General features: G+C 39.5%; 1 long non-coding RNA gene across 1 annotated transcript in view; it reads right to left on the bottom strand.

Annotated features, from left to right (window-relative positions):
* Positions 1-16,945, bottom strand: part of LOC107127578 (uncharacterized) — a 36,698-nt gene extending 19,753 nt beyond the window's left edge. The window contains exon 1 of the long non-coding RNA XR_001485485.3: positions 16,761-16,945. This is a non-coding gene — a long non-coding RNA (uncharacterized lncRNA). The remainder of the gene's footprint in view (positions 1-16,760) is intronic.
* Positions 16,946-17,541: the final 596 nt, after the last annotated feature.

Below are 17,541 nucleotides of genomic sequence, written 5' to 3'. Positions count from 1 at the left end.
ACTAATAGTGTAAGGGTTCCCTTTTCTCCATAGCCCCACCAACACTTGCTATCTCTTGTCTTTTCGATAATAGCCATCCTAACAGGCATGAGGTAATATCCCAATGTGATTTTTATTTGCAGTTCCCTGATGATTAGTGCTGTTGGGCACTTTTTAACATACCCGTTGGTCACTCATATGTCTGTTTGTGAGAAATATCTATGCAAATCTTTTGCCTATTTTTAGGCTTGTATGTTGTTATTTTGTTTTGTTTTCTTAGAGTTTTGCTAAGTTGTATGAATTTTTAATACATTTTTGATATTAATTCCTTATCAAATGTATAGTTTGCAAATACTTTCTCCCATTCTGAGGGTTGTCTTTTCATTTTGTTGATTGTTTTCTTTGCTGTGCAGAAACATTTTAGTTTAATATAGTCCCATTTGTTTGTTTTTGGTGTCTGTGATTTTTGTGTCATATTTTTAAAAATCATTGGCAAGACCAAAGAGATTTTTCCCTACATCAAAGAGCTTTTCCCTTATGTCTTTGTGTACACATTTTACAATTTCGGGTCTTACATTCTTTAATTCATTTCTAGCTAAGTTTTGCCTGTGATATAAGAGTTCAGCTCTATTCTTTTACTTGTGGATATCCAGTTTCCCAACACTATTTATTTAAAGACTTTCATCACTGTGTATTCTTGGAGTTTTTGTCAAAGATATGACCTTATAGGCATGGGTTTGTTTCTGGGTCCTGTATTCTGTACCATTGGTTCATATGTCTATTGTTTTAATGCCAATGCCATATTTTTGAAATTACTATAGGTTTGTAATATAGTTTGAAATCACGACATATGATTCCTCCGGCTTTGTTCTTGCTCAAGATTGTTTGGGCTATTCAGGGTCTTTAGTGGTTTCAGGTAAAGTTTAGGACTGTTTTATCTATTTTCATGAAAAAATACCATTGAAATTTTGATATGGATTGCATTGAATCTGTAGCTTGCTTTGGGTAGTATGGATATTTTAACAATATTACTTATTCCAGTCCATGCACATAAAACATCTTTCCATTTAGTTGTATCTTTTTCAACTTCTTTAATCAATATCTTACAGTTTTCACTGAACAGGTCTTTCATTTCCTTGGTTAAAATTTTTCTTAAGTATTTTATTTTATTTCTGATGTTATTGGTAAATGAGAATATTTTCTTAATTTTTAAAAAAATAGTTTAATAGTATATATAAATGCAACTGATTTTTGTCAGCATCTCTTAATGAGGACACTGAAGAAGGGACAGAAGAACTGATATATAAGCAATAACTGCAATAGGAACACAAATTTTCTAGACAAACTCAGATTTATAATTTGCAAAGCACTTCATATTATTAGATCTTATCTCATTGGATCTTCCTAGAAATAGCCTTAGTATTTTCTCTATTTCACTGAGAGAGAAATCAAGGTTTGAAGGAGTGTCTAACTAAGTTCATACAGCTAACAATTAGCAAGGCAGGGGTTCAAAATTATTATCTTCTAGTCCTAGATCCTTTTGTCTGTTATTTGAGGGCAGATATATTTTGATGAATTGGCATATAAGCTGCCTGTGCTAGAGCTTCAGTTCACTAACAGAACCACAAAATATATTTTATAATGTAAATTGCTTGTCCTGTTAAAAGTGCATTTACTTTCCCAATTTTTAAAAAGTGAAAGGATGAGCGCAAAAGCCAGTAAATTAAAAAGTAAAATTCTCTGCAAGCTAACCTGACACACAAGAGTCCAGATGTTCATCAACTTCTATTAAAGGCCATTTACACAAGAATTTCCTTGCTCCACACAAGCAACCACATGAATTATCATTGCAATAATAATAATAATAATAATAATAATAAGACTTGCTTTATTCATTCTTCACTAACCAGCCCTGGTACAGAAGCCAAATAGAACGTTTTACTTCCCTCAAATACACATTTTGACATATGCATTTTTATTTTCTTAAGAGTTGTCATTGTTATGTTCTCACAAACTGTCACCAAATGACTGACTCTGTGAGGCTTTTATTGATCTTGGGGGTCCACTCATAATGCTGCCCTTCAGAACCTGAATGAACTCAGATGCTCAGCCGCAGTTTCCAGAATCCATTTCTCTCAAGTCCCGTGGTCCCCTAGTAAATATCTTTTTTTTAATGTCCCCTTTTCATTTTATTTTTGCTCATTGAAATACCATTTGGTTCAAATGAAAACTTAAAGCCTTTTTCCAATACTGTCCCTTCTCTTTTGCATGTGCAAATGTCACTCTCTAACTCATTGCCATCAGCACACTATACCAGCTGCTTGGGAAGGCCTTACCTGCCCTATGAGCCTACAAGCTCTTTGAGGGAAGGGACTGATAGGTCAGAGACAGCCTTTTGTAAGTCTGGACTATGTTCATGTTAATGCTCTTGCTCTTTGTTAAGGGCCAGATTCACAGATATGCTGTAGAGGATGTGCTGTGTTTTCCTGCACGTGTGGTGGGGGATGCAGCTTCCGTTGAGGCTCTGAGTAGCAAGCGATGACCATAAAGGCATTTTACCACACCCTTCTCATCACCTCAGCAATTGGAAACACTGATCCCAAAGGAAAGACAATCACGGAGTACTCAGGGTAAAGAGACAGAGTGCTCACTCATTCAACAAATATCTATTGGGCATCTTCCATGTGCCAGACACTCTCAGGGGCTGAGGATAGGAGGCTGGAGGAGGGCCTGAGACTCATAGTGCTTATAATAAGAGGATAGGTATAGACAATACATCAAATAAATAAGTGAAATGAGTCACATGTTTAATGGGAGAAATTGTATGCAAAAAAATTAAATAAGATGATGATAGTTAACATTAATTTGATTGCACATTTCAAAATTGCTAGAAGAGAATAAGTTGAATGTTTCTAGCATAATGAAAAGCTAAATATTTAAGATGTTGGATATCCTAATTACCCTGATTAGGATTGTATGAAGGTATGAAATTATTACATGTACTCCCAAAATATGTACATCAAATATGTATCAATATAAATAAATAAATAATAAAGCAGGAAAATGAGACAAGGCTTCAGTGGGAATATTATATAAGGTGGTCAGAAAGGGCTTTCTTGAGAAGATGTCTTTGGAGCAATGACCTGAAGAGGTGACGAAGTGACCCAGGCACATATTTATGGTACCATACCTCTAGTCAGAGGAATAGTGAGTGCAGAGGCCCAAGGAAAGAGCAAGCGTAGCATGTTGGAAGAGGGACAAAGAGTCTAAGATAGTTGGTGTGGAGACAGAAAAGAAAAGGTTGTTGACATCATGGGGAGGCAGATTGGAGAGGCATTTGTAGGCCATTTTAAGGACAGGCTTCCAGTCTGAGCAAGCTGCAAAATTTAAGAGAGTTTTAAGCTAAGGAGAGCTGTTATCTGATTTATGTTCTAAAAAAGCTGCTTAGTTTTCTGCCTTGAAACTAGGGGAATGGGATAGCAGCAAAGACATTATTAGTTAGGAGGCTCCTGCACTAATCTAGCAAAATACAATGGCATCTTGCTGTGGAAGGGGGATAAGTGGATGAATTCTGTATTCATTAATGGATTCGAGATGATGGGGGATGTTGAACAAAAGAGGTCAAAGGTTACTCTAGCAACTGCAGGTTAGAACAGGCACTTCATGAGGTAGGGAAAACTACTAGAGAGCAAGTTTGTTTATTTGCTGTACGTGTGGAAGATAAAAGGTTGGGTTCTAGTCATGTTAAGTTTGGGATGCTGATTAGACGTACACAAAGAAATACTGATCAGGCAGTTCATTTAATAAACAAATCTGAAAGTCCAAGAAACAGGTCTGGGCTAAAAAATAAAATGTTTTATATTTATCTGAAATAAGAATGCTTTTTCACCCAAAAAGATTAACCCTAGATAAGAAAGTGTCCAAAGACGAAGACCTGGGCATTTCAATATTAAGAATTCCAAAGGAGACTAAGGTGTGAGCAGAAAGAACAAGAAAAACAAGGAGAGTTTGATGTTCTAGAAATAAGCGAACATAATATTTTAAGGGAAAGTCATTATAAGGCGACTATAGCTTCTCAAGAAAACATAGTTGGTTGCTTGGTCCTTTAAGGCTGCTGCATCTCAAAACAGCCTGACAAAGGTAGGATAGAAAAATGGAAAAAGAAATGTATCTATCAATGTCCTTCTCTGTTCCTGTTTTCCATTGACAAAAGTCTTCCTGGTGGGTAGATTCCTGGTTTGACTCTACCAAGTATCATCCAGGTGAATGTGAAAAGGGTTTTATCACCCAGCCTGTGTATGCGGCCAGAGGCTCCATGGATCCCATCAAGGCTGGAGCTTCCGGGGCTCTAACTGCAGTGGCCCTGATGGAGGCCATTACCAAAACTAGTCCCTCACCCAGGAAAAGGTGAAAGCTGGGCTTTGTAACCATCAGGATAGTTTGAACCACCTGTGGTGCTATTCTGGCTAGCAAACAAGGCAAGTGGATGAGCTTCAGGAAGCACTTAACACCAAGTAGATATGGAATGTGCTTAAACTTGGTCAGTTTCCTCTGTGAAGGGAGAAGTCATTCGTTGCATTGCTGTTTTCTTTCTCAGTTCCACCAAAACAAACTCTTATTTGTCTTTCTTGCTTAGTCATATATCATCTCTTTAATAAAGCCTTTCGAAACAATTTCAGCCTTTCTTCCTCTTTTCTGTCTCAGTGCCTGAACTGGTCAATCAAGGATTTTATTTTGAATTTAAAAATTCTGGGAATCCAGGTTTGATTCTACCACCTATCAGTCAAGTGAATCTGAGTAGACCATTCTTCCTTTCTTTACATCATGTCAATTTAGTACTTTGTGTAAGCTAGAGGAAATTATATTTGCTTGCAGTATCACCTAAGAAGATCATTAGATTACCACATGTGATAATACTTTTATAAACCATAACATTGCGTACATCATCATAATTCTATCTTTGTTTCCTGTGAATGAGACCTTGAGGCCAAGAATGAGGCATCTTCTTTTATCTGTCCCCCAAATTTCTAGTGCAATGATAAGCCACTCAATGACAACTATTGGCCCAAACAAACTTGGAAAGGAAAAAAAAATACAAATCCTTTGCTTCAAATTCTTTGTGGAACTTGGTTAGCCATAAATAAATAAATAAGCACGTGTAAATAAATTACAAATCCAACTGTGTGCCTTGCCCTCAACTCTGTGTTTGACGTTAAAAACCAAGCCTCCCTCTTTTAAAATTGAAATATGAAACATTATGTTTGATTTTTTTTCCCTTTTAGATACAGAGCTGTGGTTGCAGAAATAATTTAATATACTGCACTGCATTTCTCCCACAAGTGTGCCAATTCTGATTACATGTTTCCAGATGCCCTTGTTTGTTGTGGTTCTTTCACTAGTACCTGGCCAAGGAGCTGAACGGCTTATCTCTGTAGGTAGTTCTGGCCAGCAACACTCAGTCAATAGGTGCTCTACGTACAAAGAGCACCCGCAGGATCATTCACACTGAGGTCAGCATTCTAGAGTCCTCTGGACTCCCAAGCTCAGCACCTGTACTTTATGTTTAAGAGCCAAGAAATTGAGGAAGAAGTTGAACTGGCCAAGATAGTCCAGCAGGCAACAAGCCTAAAACAGATTTAATAAAAGATCTCATTCCTTTCCACCATGTTTTTGTGAGATATTTCATGGGAATTGCCACTTGGGATGTGCATACAGCCAGCCTGGAGCATGGCCAACCACAAGCTTAAGGCTTTCAAAGGCTAACTCCTGGTCTATAGGCAGAAAACCTCAAGGAGTGGAGACTGCTTCCAAAATTCTCCAACCCATGAGCTTTTTGCAACAGTGTGAGAGTGGGCACTAGAAAGTATATTGTTCGAGTACAGAGATTTAAATTCTAATTGAAATGCAGCAATTTATTCACTATTACCTTAGACAAGTCCATTTTTCTCTGCAGGCCTCAGTATTCCCATCTCTAAAATGAGAGGCCTCGGGTATCTAAGGCATTTTTCAGTTACACTCTTTTGTAATATGCTCCATGGAGGCAAACAGCTGTGTTATATGGCAAAAAAACAGCGTTCAATCTTGAGCCACACATCCTGGGTTCCTGTTGGCTGTAGTTTTTACTACCTTCTGGCTACATGATTTTATCCAAGTTTTCCCCTCCTTGAGCTTCAGTTTCTCCAAATATAAAACAAAGAAGGAACTGAGCAAACACGCCAATCTCCATTTTGATATTCTGGCATCCTAGTTCACTGTACTCCTTTGTTTCGTATTGGACAGCAAGGCTGTATCCTATACCCCATCAGCTGCCACATCTAGAGAAAAAGAAATCTGTGAAAACTTCCAAGGGGCAATCAGAGATGCTCTCTTTAAACCCTCTCACCTCAGAAAGGCTTGAAGTTTGAACTTCTCTCCCATAATCCCTTTGCTCAGGAGAAAAGATTAAGGTATAGTCCTAGCTATAAGGATGCAGGAAAATGCGCTGCTTTGAGGTGAATCAAAATCTTCACCTTCTACTTTTGGTTTTGCACTTACCTGTGTGTATTGGGGAGTGGCGGTAGGGTTAAGACTCAACGTTTACTTTCTGAGTTTTCCAATTATTAACTGTTGCCAGCTTTACATATGCATTTAGTGTCCCAATTACATCTTGGGTTCCAGCCCAAACACAGTTGCTCTGGTTGCTCCCATTGCCTAGAAAACCTATCTGTCTTCTCTTGCCCATTGCTCTTCAATAGCAGATAATCATGATCATACTATTACTGCTAATAATAACAACAATAGCCGGGCGCGGTGGCTCAAGCCTGTAATCCCAGCACTTTGGGAGGCCGAGACGGGCGGATCACGAGGTCAGGAGATCGAGACCATCCTGGCGAACACCGTGAAACCCCGTCTCTACTAAAAAATACAAAAAAAAACTAGCCGGGCGAGGTGGCGGGCGCTTGTAGTCCCAGCTACTCGGGAGGCTGAGGCAGGAGAATGGCGTAAACCCGGGAGGCGGAGCTTGCAGTGAGCTGAGGTCCGGCCACTGCACTCCAGCCTGGGTGACAGAGCGAGACTCCGTCTCAAAAAAAAAAAATAAATAAATAACAACAATAATAAAACAATTATCACTTACTAAGTCATCCTTATGTGCATTATAGTACAGTGTGATTTATATACATATCACATCTCTCCTAAAGTTGGACTCCAAGTAAATATTTTTTGGTACCTCTCACCTTGCCTAGGACAAGAAGAATGATAGGCACTCAAGAAATGATAGATTCAATTATCTCATTTAATCATCACATGGGATTGGAGGAAAATATGTCAAGAGATGCTCAGAATCTTCTCAAGGTCACACAGCTAATGTAAATGTCAGAGCTAAGATTCAAACAGAAGTCTGCAAGATCATAAATTTCATCAGGATCTGTATTGCAACAAAGTACTTGCATAAACTTCAAGCTTATTTTTTAAATCTCTCAGGGAAGAAGGCATCAGGTTGTAATGAGAGCTGGACAAACTGGGAATAGCTAGTAAAAGCAACCTGGACATCGAAGTTTCTACATGTGTATTTTGGTAGAGAAGTTGGAGGGAGCAGTGTACATGGTAGCAGAAGAATTGCTGGTCAAATACCCTTTTCTCTTCCACTTGAAAGGCCTCTCTCTTTTAAGTACATATTGATTAGAGTCCAAATATCTCAATTCTATTCTTAGCCCAGCACCTTAATTACAATGGATTCTCAGTTAAGCCTGATGGTTCAGTTCCCTACCATCCTCCACCCCAAACCCCTTTTAACACAGAGATCAGAATAATGCCTCAGAATGGCTTTCTTTTTTAAAGAAATGATGATCTATGAGAAAAATATATTAACAACATTATATTCATGGTAAATATTTTAACCTTAATGACTCAGAGTCATTTTTCTTGGCAGACAAAATTTCAATGCCTAACTTATAAAATAGAGTTATGTAATATTTATGGTTAAATAATAATATTGATAACAACAGCAACAACAACAACAATAATCAATTTTAAGCACTTCTATGTAGCAGGCACTATGCTAAAATAATTATATGCATTATTTCATTAAATACAATAAACATCCTATAAAGTAATTACCATTATTATTTTTACTTTGTAAAACTTGGCCTTAGAGAAGTGAATAAATTTACCCACAGCAGCTAGTGAGTGAAAGAATTTGCAGTCTTTCTGGCCCCGGAGTCTAAGTTCTTAATTATTGACATAAACTGATTCTCCTAGTGAGAAACAGGATGATACTTCAAGAGCTGTAAGATATAGATTTGGGAATCAGAGGGGTTAACTCCCAAAGGAAACAGACATAATATGGGTAGAATAAGAAAATGCACATGCGAGTGCCTTTGCTTTTTTAAAGGATTAGAAAAATTTAAGCAATTGCTTTGTATGTCATAGAATTTTACATCAGGGACAAGGAGACCTTCATGACCACCAGCAGCCGACCTTAATGCCTCTTTCACTTGAATATCACTTTATAGTTATCCGGCAAAGCTTATTCCACAGTACAGTTGCATAGTTTCTTGTGAAGTAGCTTAGTCAGACTTGGACACTGTAGTGCAGAATGCTTAAGTGTTTGGCTTCAGATCACAAAGTTAATACATGGAAGTGCCAGGTGTCAAATCTTTGTCATTCTGTTCCAGTTACAGGATTCTTTCTTACAGATAAAAAAGAGTTTGATGAATTTTAAGCATCTTGACAAAAAGTTCAGTTATTTGGTAGCTTTGTCAAAATGGTTTTTAGAGACACTGGGGAAAAATCAGAGAGAGCAAAAATGTGTTTTGGATAATTCATCAGAAATATTATAACAAGATTTAGGTCTTTCAGAAGGAACTACACACTATTAAATGCACCAAATCATGACCAACAAATATGCAGGTTTTCTGGCTTTCAAGAGCTGAAATTAGGTAGCTTCTCCTGAACATGGGGAAAAGGATCCAGAATTTTCCTTCTTCACAAATACTCAGGAATGAAATCACAGAAGATTTGGAGGTCAAGGACTTCAATTAAAATCTTGCACAGTTTTCTCTACAAAATTGTGAGATCCATCACTAGATCCTTTTGTGATATTAAGGCTGAGTTATGAGTATGAATTTAAGCAATGGGAACCACCCTGTGTGTGTACATCTATGAAAATGTTCAATCCAAATGGAATCCAGATCACAGGGGAGGAATATGTCTGAGAGGCAGCATTGTTACTTATACCACAAATCATTTTTTTCCTTTCCATTTTATAAATTCCACTCCAGGATTAAACATTCAAGCTGTGGAAACATACAAGATCAGTTTCTCTTAGTGGCTATCATGGACATACTGAAGGAAGATGAGGACTGGCCTTGAGCTATCTTGTGGAAGCTCATTTGGGGTGTCAATTCCAGGCTTGTGTTTGAAACTTAGAATTTGGGGATGTCAGTTCTAGGCTTCTATGTAACTTAGATTTTTTTTGTGTGTATGTTTTTTATTCTATCCTGGTGATGTTTTCCAGACTGAATGCACTATTGTGGTTTCTATAGAAAAAGAGGAAAACTGGAATAATAATACTCCATGGTGTTTGTAGTTTCCTGCTCCATGTGTGGAGTTAGAAAGAGAAGAGGAATGAACGTTAACATAGTGTGGGCTACTCCAGCAGAGCAGGGGCTTGGGGAAGGTCTTAGGAATGGCTTTGGGAGGGTAGGCCCTGAATTATGTGTTGGTGAAGAGGTTAGGATAGTCAAAGCACCACACTTTGATTACTTTCTCTACTTATCTCAAGGTCTGACTCCCTGCTATTCCTCCAATATGACAGGCATCCTCCTGCCTCAGGATCCTTGCACCAGCTGTGATCTCTACTCAGAATACTCTTCTTCAAAGCTGACTCCCATAACACCTACAATGCTTGTTCAAATCCCATTTTTTTCAGTGAGGCTCACTCTGATGACCCTATTTCAAACTGCAACTTGCATCCTCCCTAAATCCTTGTTTCCCCATACTTACTACTTTCTAACAAACTTGTGTATTTATTTAAATTTGTTTTTAGTTTCCTTTTAGAAGGTATGCTCTGAAAAAGAGAGGATTTCCATCTACTTTGTTCACTGATAAATCCCAAGCACACAGAATAGGGCTAGCGTAGGATATAGGCACTCAGATATTTTTTAAATAAGTGGTTAATATTTTTCATATTGTTTCCTTTAATTACTTTTTTATCACATTATGATGTAAAGCCTATCCATATACTTCCTTTTAAAGTTATTTCTTTCTGCTGGGTGTGATGGTTCATGTCTGTAATCCTAGCAATTTGGGAGGCTGAGGTGGGCCTATTACTTGGAGATCAGGAGTTCAAGACCAGCCTGCCAACATAGCAAAACTCTATCTCTACAGAAAAATACAAAAAATTAGCCAGGCCTGGTGGCACATGCCTGTAATTCCAGCTATTCTGGTGGCTGAGACAGGAGAATTACTTGAACCCGGAAGGCGGAGGTTACAGTGAGACAAGATCATGCCACTGCACTTCAGCCTGGACTACAGAGTGAGACCCTGTCTCAAAATAAAATAAAATAAAATAAAATAAAGTTTTTTTTTCAAAAGATACCAATTTAGTAAACATGCTCAAGGGATACAACTGTACCTACGTCCAAGTCATTTTAGTTTTACAAATACATAATTAGTCAAATCAAAAAAGGCATGTCTGACAGATGAATGAATGTTAAGTCAATGCTAAATAACCTTTAAGGGGAAAGGGTGAGGAGGCAGAGGTGCTTGTATGTATCATCTTCCAGGAGCCAGGCATTGGCAAACACCACTATTACAAATAAAAGCCTGAGATTCTGAAAACTTAAGTGACTTATGGAGGTTACACAGCTAATAAAAAGAAGCGGTATGATTTAGATTCATTATTCCTGACTCCAAATCCTATGATTTACTGCAACATAGTGTACTATCTTCAAACTGTAAATTCTTCAGAAATGGTTATTGTAGACAATTTACATGTTGGATGCAGTGATGTGCCATGCAGATACCTCCATGCAGATACCTGGGAAAAGGGACTCCTTTGCCCAGATGTTGGGATTGCTGTTCACTCTCAGCTCTCCAGCTACCAACTGCCCTCTACTGCAGGGAGCCTCCTCACCCTAGGTCACACCCCTTCCCAGGGCCAGCCCATATCCAGTATTCTTCAATGTGGGGTACAAAAACATGGCCCTCTTGCCTCATGTGGAACAACTCTGAAGGCCATCCCAGCTCCAGCACTTCTGGTGGGACTCATGGAAGCCTCTGTTGTGACTTCATGGGACCCAACTCCTCCCTTTGCCCAGCCCTAGTGCCTTCACACTCCCAAAGGTGTATCTCCCAAAAGCACCCCTTGATGAACTTCTAACACACAAATCTCAGCCTTGGAGTCTGTTTACAGGGAGTCTGATCAATGTCAATATATTAGGTGGTATTGTTGTGTTCAGAGATTAGTGAACTCAACAATACTAGGAGCATATTCCTTAGATAAGGTCCCAGACCATGTGCACTGTTGGGAACTCCTAGTTTCACAAAATTTAAGGCACTCTCTCCTAACTTCCAGAAGCACTTCGGCAAAAACAAATATGATACACAATTTCACCCTTTTGAGATCACCTGTTAATTTGACTACCTTGGTAGTACATCACCAATTTGACAGTTGTATTTGTCCATTCTCACATTGTGATAAAGAAATACCTGAGACTGAGTAATTTATAAAGCAAAGAGGTTCAATTGGCTCAAGATTCTGCAGACTGCACAGGAAGCTTAGCAGCTTCTGCTTTAGGGGAGGCCTCAGGAAGCTTCCAATCATGGCAGCAGGCAAAGAGGGAGCAGGCATCTTACATGGCAGAAGCAGGAGCATGAAAGTGAAGGGAGAGATGCACACTTTTAAACGACCAGAACTCACGAGAACTCACTCATTACCATGAGAACAGCACCAAGGGAGTGGTGTTAACCCATTCATAAGAAATCTACTCCCAAGATCCAATCACCTCCCATCAGGTCCCACCTCCAACACTGGGGATTACAATTCAACAGGAGACTTGGTAGGGGGCAGGAGGGGAGGTGGACACAGATCTAAACCACATTAGCAGTCATCACAGCCAGCAGGTAACTTACTCTGAAAGCTCCTACATTCAATAAATAAGATCAACTGTGAGCTGGGAATTATGCTGCAGTACAAGAAAGTCAAAGGTGCATAAACCTAGTTCTATCCTCAAGTAGCTCTTAGTTTAGAAAATGATACTCTAACTTTTGTTCACCAGAACCACCCAACAAGCTTGTTAAAAATTCTCATGCTTTGTCTTGGAATCAGAACTAATAATGATTTCTGCAGGGTTCTAATATTAATATTGTGACACAAGTGATTCATGAACCACTTGTGGAGAAATTCAAATCCCAAAGATGACATAAAACATACATTGCTAGGTCTAACCATACTAAACACCAGACACTGTGCTAGAATCTGTGAAGAATTTTAAAGAGCACATGGAATGTAGTCCATATCCGTGGACTATAGTCCAAAGTACATAAAGACATATAATCTACTAGGAGTGATAATATTCCAATAAATCTATGTATGTTTAATTTTAAAAATTACATATTAGGTAACATGCTAGCCTCCAAGGCAACACAAAGGTGAAAATACATGGTTCTCCTCCTCAAAAAGTTCCATTAGCGCTAGATAAGTGTAATTAATTTCTGCCTTCACTCATTTACCTATTTGTTGCATCAATTAATTCATTTCTTTATGCATTCAATAAATATTTACAAAATAGCTGCTAAGTGAAATGTGCTATCATCATGGCAGGAAAATACGTGGTAAGTACCTACAGAAAAGTACCAATATCACCAATATCGTAGTATGGGAGGGTTGACACCTTAGCTTGCATACATTTTTCAATATCTAAGTCTTGGATAATTCAAATGCTGCCTATGGCAATGAAATGCAGTCATCTTAAGGTAGTAATCACTGTTAATATATGTGTAATTGGATAACCCTAATTCACTTTAGCTTAAAAAATCTGTGGGCGGGAATTGGTGGTAAGAGTTTTCTTTGGTTTGGCTGATTCAAATGAACCATTTTTGAATTTGGAGAATTTCGTAATCACTAGCCTGACTGGCCCGCACTAGCAGTTTTCTGGATTTCTAGGAAAATCTCTGGTATGCGTCATAGTGAAGAAGTATTCCAACAAAGAAAGGGGATAAATGAAGAATCACAATCATTTAGAAAGAATTCACTGAGAAATAGAGATCTGCGTGGTGTAACTGAGAATTGCACAATGCGATTGCAGGGCATGTGGGATGCATGACAGGTGGGGCTGCCTGCTCTTCCCCCTCGCCCTCCTGAGGCATCAGGGTGAATCAATCTGAGATCTCATTTCTATAGAGCACAGTTGGATCACAAACTGAAAACATACCACAGACATCCACTACCAGTTAATTAGAATTGGCATAAAATATGTTATCTAGTTTCCATTCCTACTGCTGCTTTTTGGATTTAAGAGTGTGGAGACTGGCCAGTCACGGTGGCTCACGTCTGTAGTCCCAGCACTTTGGGAGGCTGAGGTGGGTGGATCACTTGAGGTCAGGAATTCAAGACCAGCCTGACCACAGTGGTGAAACCCCGTCTCTACTAAACACAAAAAGTTAGCCTGGCCTGGTGGCGAGCACCTGTATTCCCCGCTACTTGGGAGGCTGAGGCAGGAGAATCACTTGAACCCGGGAGACGGAGGTTCCAGTGAGCCGAGATCATGCTATTGCACCCCAGCCTAGGCAACAAGAGTAAAATTATGTCTTTAAAAAAAAAAAATGTGTAGAGATTTTGAATTTAGGTTCAGTTCTACGAACCGGATATTTCCAGATATTTTCAACTGACTTAGTTTCTCTTGATATTAGCTCATTTGTCTTTCTGGTAGATTACCTATCTAACTAATGCCTGTGTGTGTTTATGAAGATTGGGGCAGAAAATAGGTGACTCAGCATTGAGAAAAGAAAGCGGGCAAAGGCCAACCTGCTCATGAATAACAGGGCTTTGTTTGACATGGTCCCTGACTTCCTCACTTCTGTGCCTTCTCTCCACTGGATGCACTGGCCCACCTGCAATCTACCTTTTGGATATTTTGAACTCCTATCATTTTCCTGAACTTCTATTATTTTTCTTTCACTTTATCGCTTATATGCTATAATAAATGCTGTTTTCTTTGTCTGAATAAACACCTCTTTCTTCACCCCTTGCCAAATTCAGGACTACTTATCGCTTGACTACGCAATGTATTGAAATTCATTCTTTAGCTTTCATGGCCCGTCCTCTGACGTTCTTGTTAGTGGCATCCGTCTGGGTCATACCACACATACCACATCCTTCCACCACTCCCTGTAGTACCCTTATCTCGGCAAGAGCCTTTGACTGTATCTCTTTTGTAATACACATTTTGTGTAACAAAATTACATGTTAGATTTTATAAAGCAAAGAATAATTTAAAAGAAACTCATAAAAAATAGTGAAGGTTTGGTTATACATTTATCCCATTACCATTTACCAAGTCACTTCTCTATGCCGTGAAATGAAAAAATTAAGAAGAAAATAGCACTGCCTTTCCCGTCAAAGTGTTCACAGCCTAGTAATAGAGACAGACTCAAAATATTTGACTTTAAAATAATGAGGAATTGGGTACTAATAATTTGTTCATGTTAATGGAGTACCTGCAGACTTCATTTTTTCAGGCTGCTATGACAAAATATTAATAGCTTAAACTGGATAATTAATAATCAACAGATTTTGTTGCTTGTATTTCTGGAGGCTGGGAAGTTCAAGGTCAAGGCACTAACAGATTCAGTGTCTGGTGAGGGCCTGTTCCTCAGATGGCACTTTCTGATCCTCACATGGTGGAAGGGGCAAGACACCTTTCTTCAACCTTTTTTATAAGGGCCCTAATCCCATTCATGAGGGCAGAGCCCTAAGGACTTAATAACTTCCCAAAAGGCCTCCCCTCTTAATGTTATTATATCATGTTGGGTACTAGGTTCCAACATACGAATTTTGCAGTGTGAGGGAGGGGTGCACAAACATTCAGACCATAGCAACTGCTATTTGCCAGGCACTGTTCTAGGCAGTGGGGTGTACAGGTATGCAAAGCCAAGCCTCACACTCAGTGAGCTTCTATTACAGAGCTTTCAGTGGGAAATCTGAAAAGCCATGAAGTTTACAGGAGGAAAAGCCTTATTCTGCCTAGGGTGGGAGTTTAGATCTGGCTTTTATGAGGAGATGACATGTTCACTGGGCCCAGTGGAGCAAATGCAGTACTAACTTTTAAGGGTGAAGGAATGCTCACTTAACTATGGAGCATCTAATGCATGATGAATGTGGTTGAAGGGAGCAGAGTTCCTGGCATGAAGTAGGTACTTGATAAATGTATCATATTTGGATAAATAACCCAAATCCAAAAATGAGTACTCATTTGAGAGTCCCTTCCCTCAAGGATCATGCAGTCCAGTGGAGAAGTTCATTCACTCTCATTCACTCATAACAATATGGCAAATGAAAGGAGAAGCCAAGAGTGGACAGAATGGAAACTCTAAAACATACATTCCTCTCCTATCACCATCCTCCCAAACATCCGCTAGTCCCTCTGTTTCCTCCTCTGAAAGCTTATATTCTTCTTGGGAGTTCTGAGTTCTCTGGTGTATCTATTTCTTTTGCTGGGTGCTTCACCTTGGCTTCCTCCCAAATGCCTCCAGCAAATGTTTATTTTTATAAATGTTGTATACACAGGGCAGAAGATAGAGAAAGGGGTGAGCCAGAGTCATTTACGAAAGCACTTTGGCACTCTGCTCTGGAAATCATTTCCGCAGGAGGCTACCCTGGACAGAGTGCACTTACTCTCAGACCTCCCATCCCCACTTCCAAGCAGAAGTCAATGCAATTTTTATTTACAGTCAGAAGCTCCATGAAATTCTGAGCCAAAAGGCTTCTTTCCTGAAAAGCTGGTAGTGGCCTCCAACATTCAGCTATCACCTTTAACAGGAACTGTATGCTGTTTGCACCAAACAAATAACCAGGCACCTGGGTCAGAAGCAGAATTAAGGACCTAATTTGTCTCCATCCATGGATATTTAATCGACACCTACTTGTGCAAATCCTATCACAGCCACTGAGAACACAAGACATAGGATCCTAAAAGAGCAGGAAGAGGCTGTCTTTTATTGATGACATATCATATATTGTCATGATTTACATACATAAAAAAGATATTATCATCCCGCTTTACAGATTGGGGAAAGGAGGAAAGAAGGAAGGGGAGGGAAGGGAAGGGGAGAGGAGTGGAGGGGAGAGGAGGGGGGGGAGGGGAGGGGAGGGAAGGGAAGGGAAGGGAAGGGAGGGGAAGGGAGGGGAAGGGAGGGGAAGGGAAGGGAAGGGAAGGGAAAGGAGTAGGGGAGGGAGAAATGGAAGGAGGGAGGAAAGGAGGGAGGGATGAACAGAGGTAGGGAGGATTTGAAGTTCTGTAACTTGTATAAAACCCACAGCTCATGAATAAGCTTTCTACTCTTTTTCTCTTCATCACTCTTAAATCACGCTTTCACCTCCACCTCTCCACCAAAATTGTTGTTATCAAGGTTATTATATATAAACCTAATTATTATAATAATGATTGACACCCACATTGCTAAACACAAAAGTCAAACATTAATTCTCATCTTGGTTCACTGATTAGCAACATATAATACAGTTGACTGCCTCCTTGTCCTTGAAACTCTTTCTTCACTTGGCATCTGAGACATCTTACATGATCTCTTGGTTTTCCTGGTGCTTCACTGCCAGCACTTTCTCAGTCTCTTTAGCTGGCTTCTGCTTGTCAACATCATCTTCTGCTATTGAAGTATCTCAGAACTCAGCCCTTGGACACATTGTTTGTTTTATATACATTCACTTTCTTGGTGACCTCCTTCCGTCTCATGCTTCAAATCCCACCCGCATACCAATAGCTCTAATGTCCTCTATTCTGTACCTCTTCTCTAAACTTCAGCTTGATATATACAACAGCATACTTGCTCTCTCTCCTTGGGTGTCTCAAACTTATCAGTTTCAAAATTAAATTCCCATTTTTCCCCACCAAACCTACTCCTCTGATAGACTCCCCAGTCTCAGTTCATGGCAACTTCATCTTTCCTGTTGCTCAGAACAAAAAGCCTCTTTTGGTTACACCTCACACCCAATCTGATGGCATACTGGTTTGTGTTACCCCCAAAATACATCCTGGGTGCAGCAATTTCTCACCATCTGCCCTGTGACCAGCCTGCTGCAACTCTCAGTCTTCTCTTATCCAGATTACTTCTTGGAGGCTCTTCCTTTGTATTTGCCCCATACAGCCTGGTCTTAACTCAGTCACCAGTGTGATCCTAATAAACCTATTAGACTTCTTGTTCCTGAACTCACAGCTCTCCAAAGGTCTCTCGTTTTATTCAGAGTAAAATCCAAAGACCTTAAAACAACTGAAAGGACCATACTCCCTGTTCCCTCCCTGAACTCATCACTTATGCCCCACCCCCATCCCAGCCACTCTGCTC

The sequence above is a fragment of the Macaca fascicularis genome, chromosome 15 (genome assembly GCF_037993035.2).
Source record: "Macaca fascicularis isolate 582-1 chromosome 15, T2T-MFA8v1.1".
Lineage (NCBI taxonomy): Eukaryota > Metazoa > Chordata > Mammalia > Primates > Cercopithecidae > Macaca > Macaca fascicularis.
The sequence above is the reverse complement of the archived record's forward strand: the minus strand, read 5'-3'. Positions and strand labels throughout refer to the sequence as shown.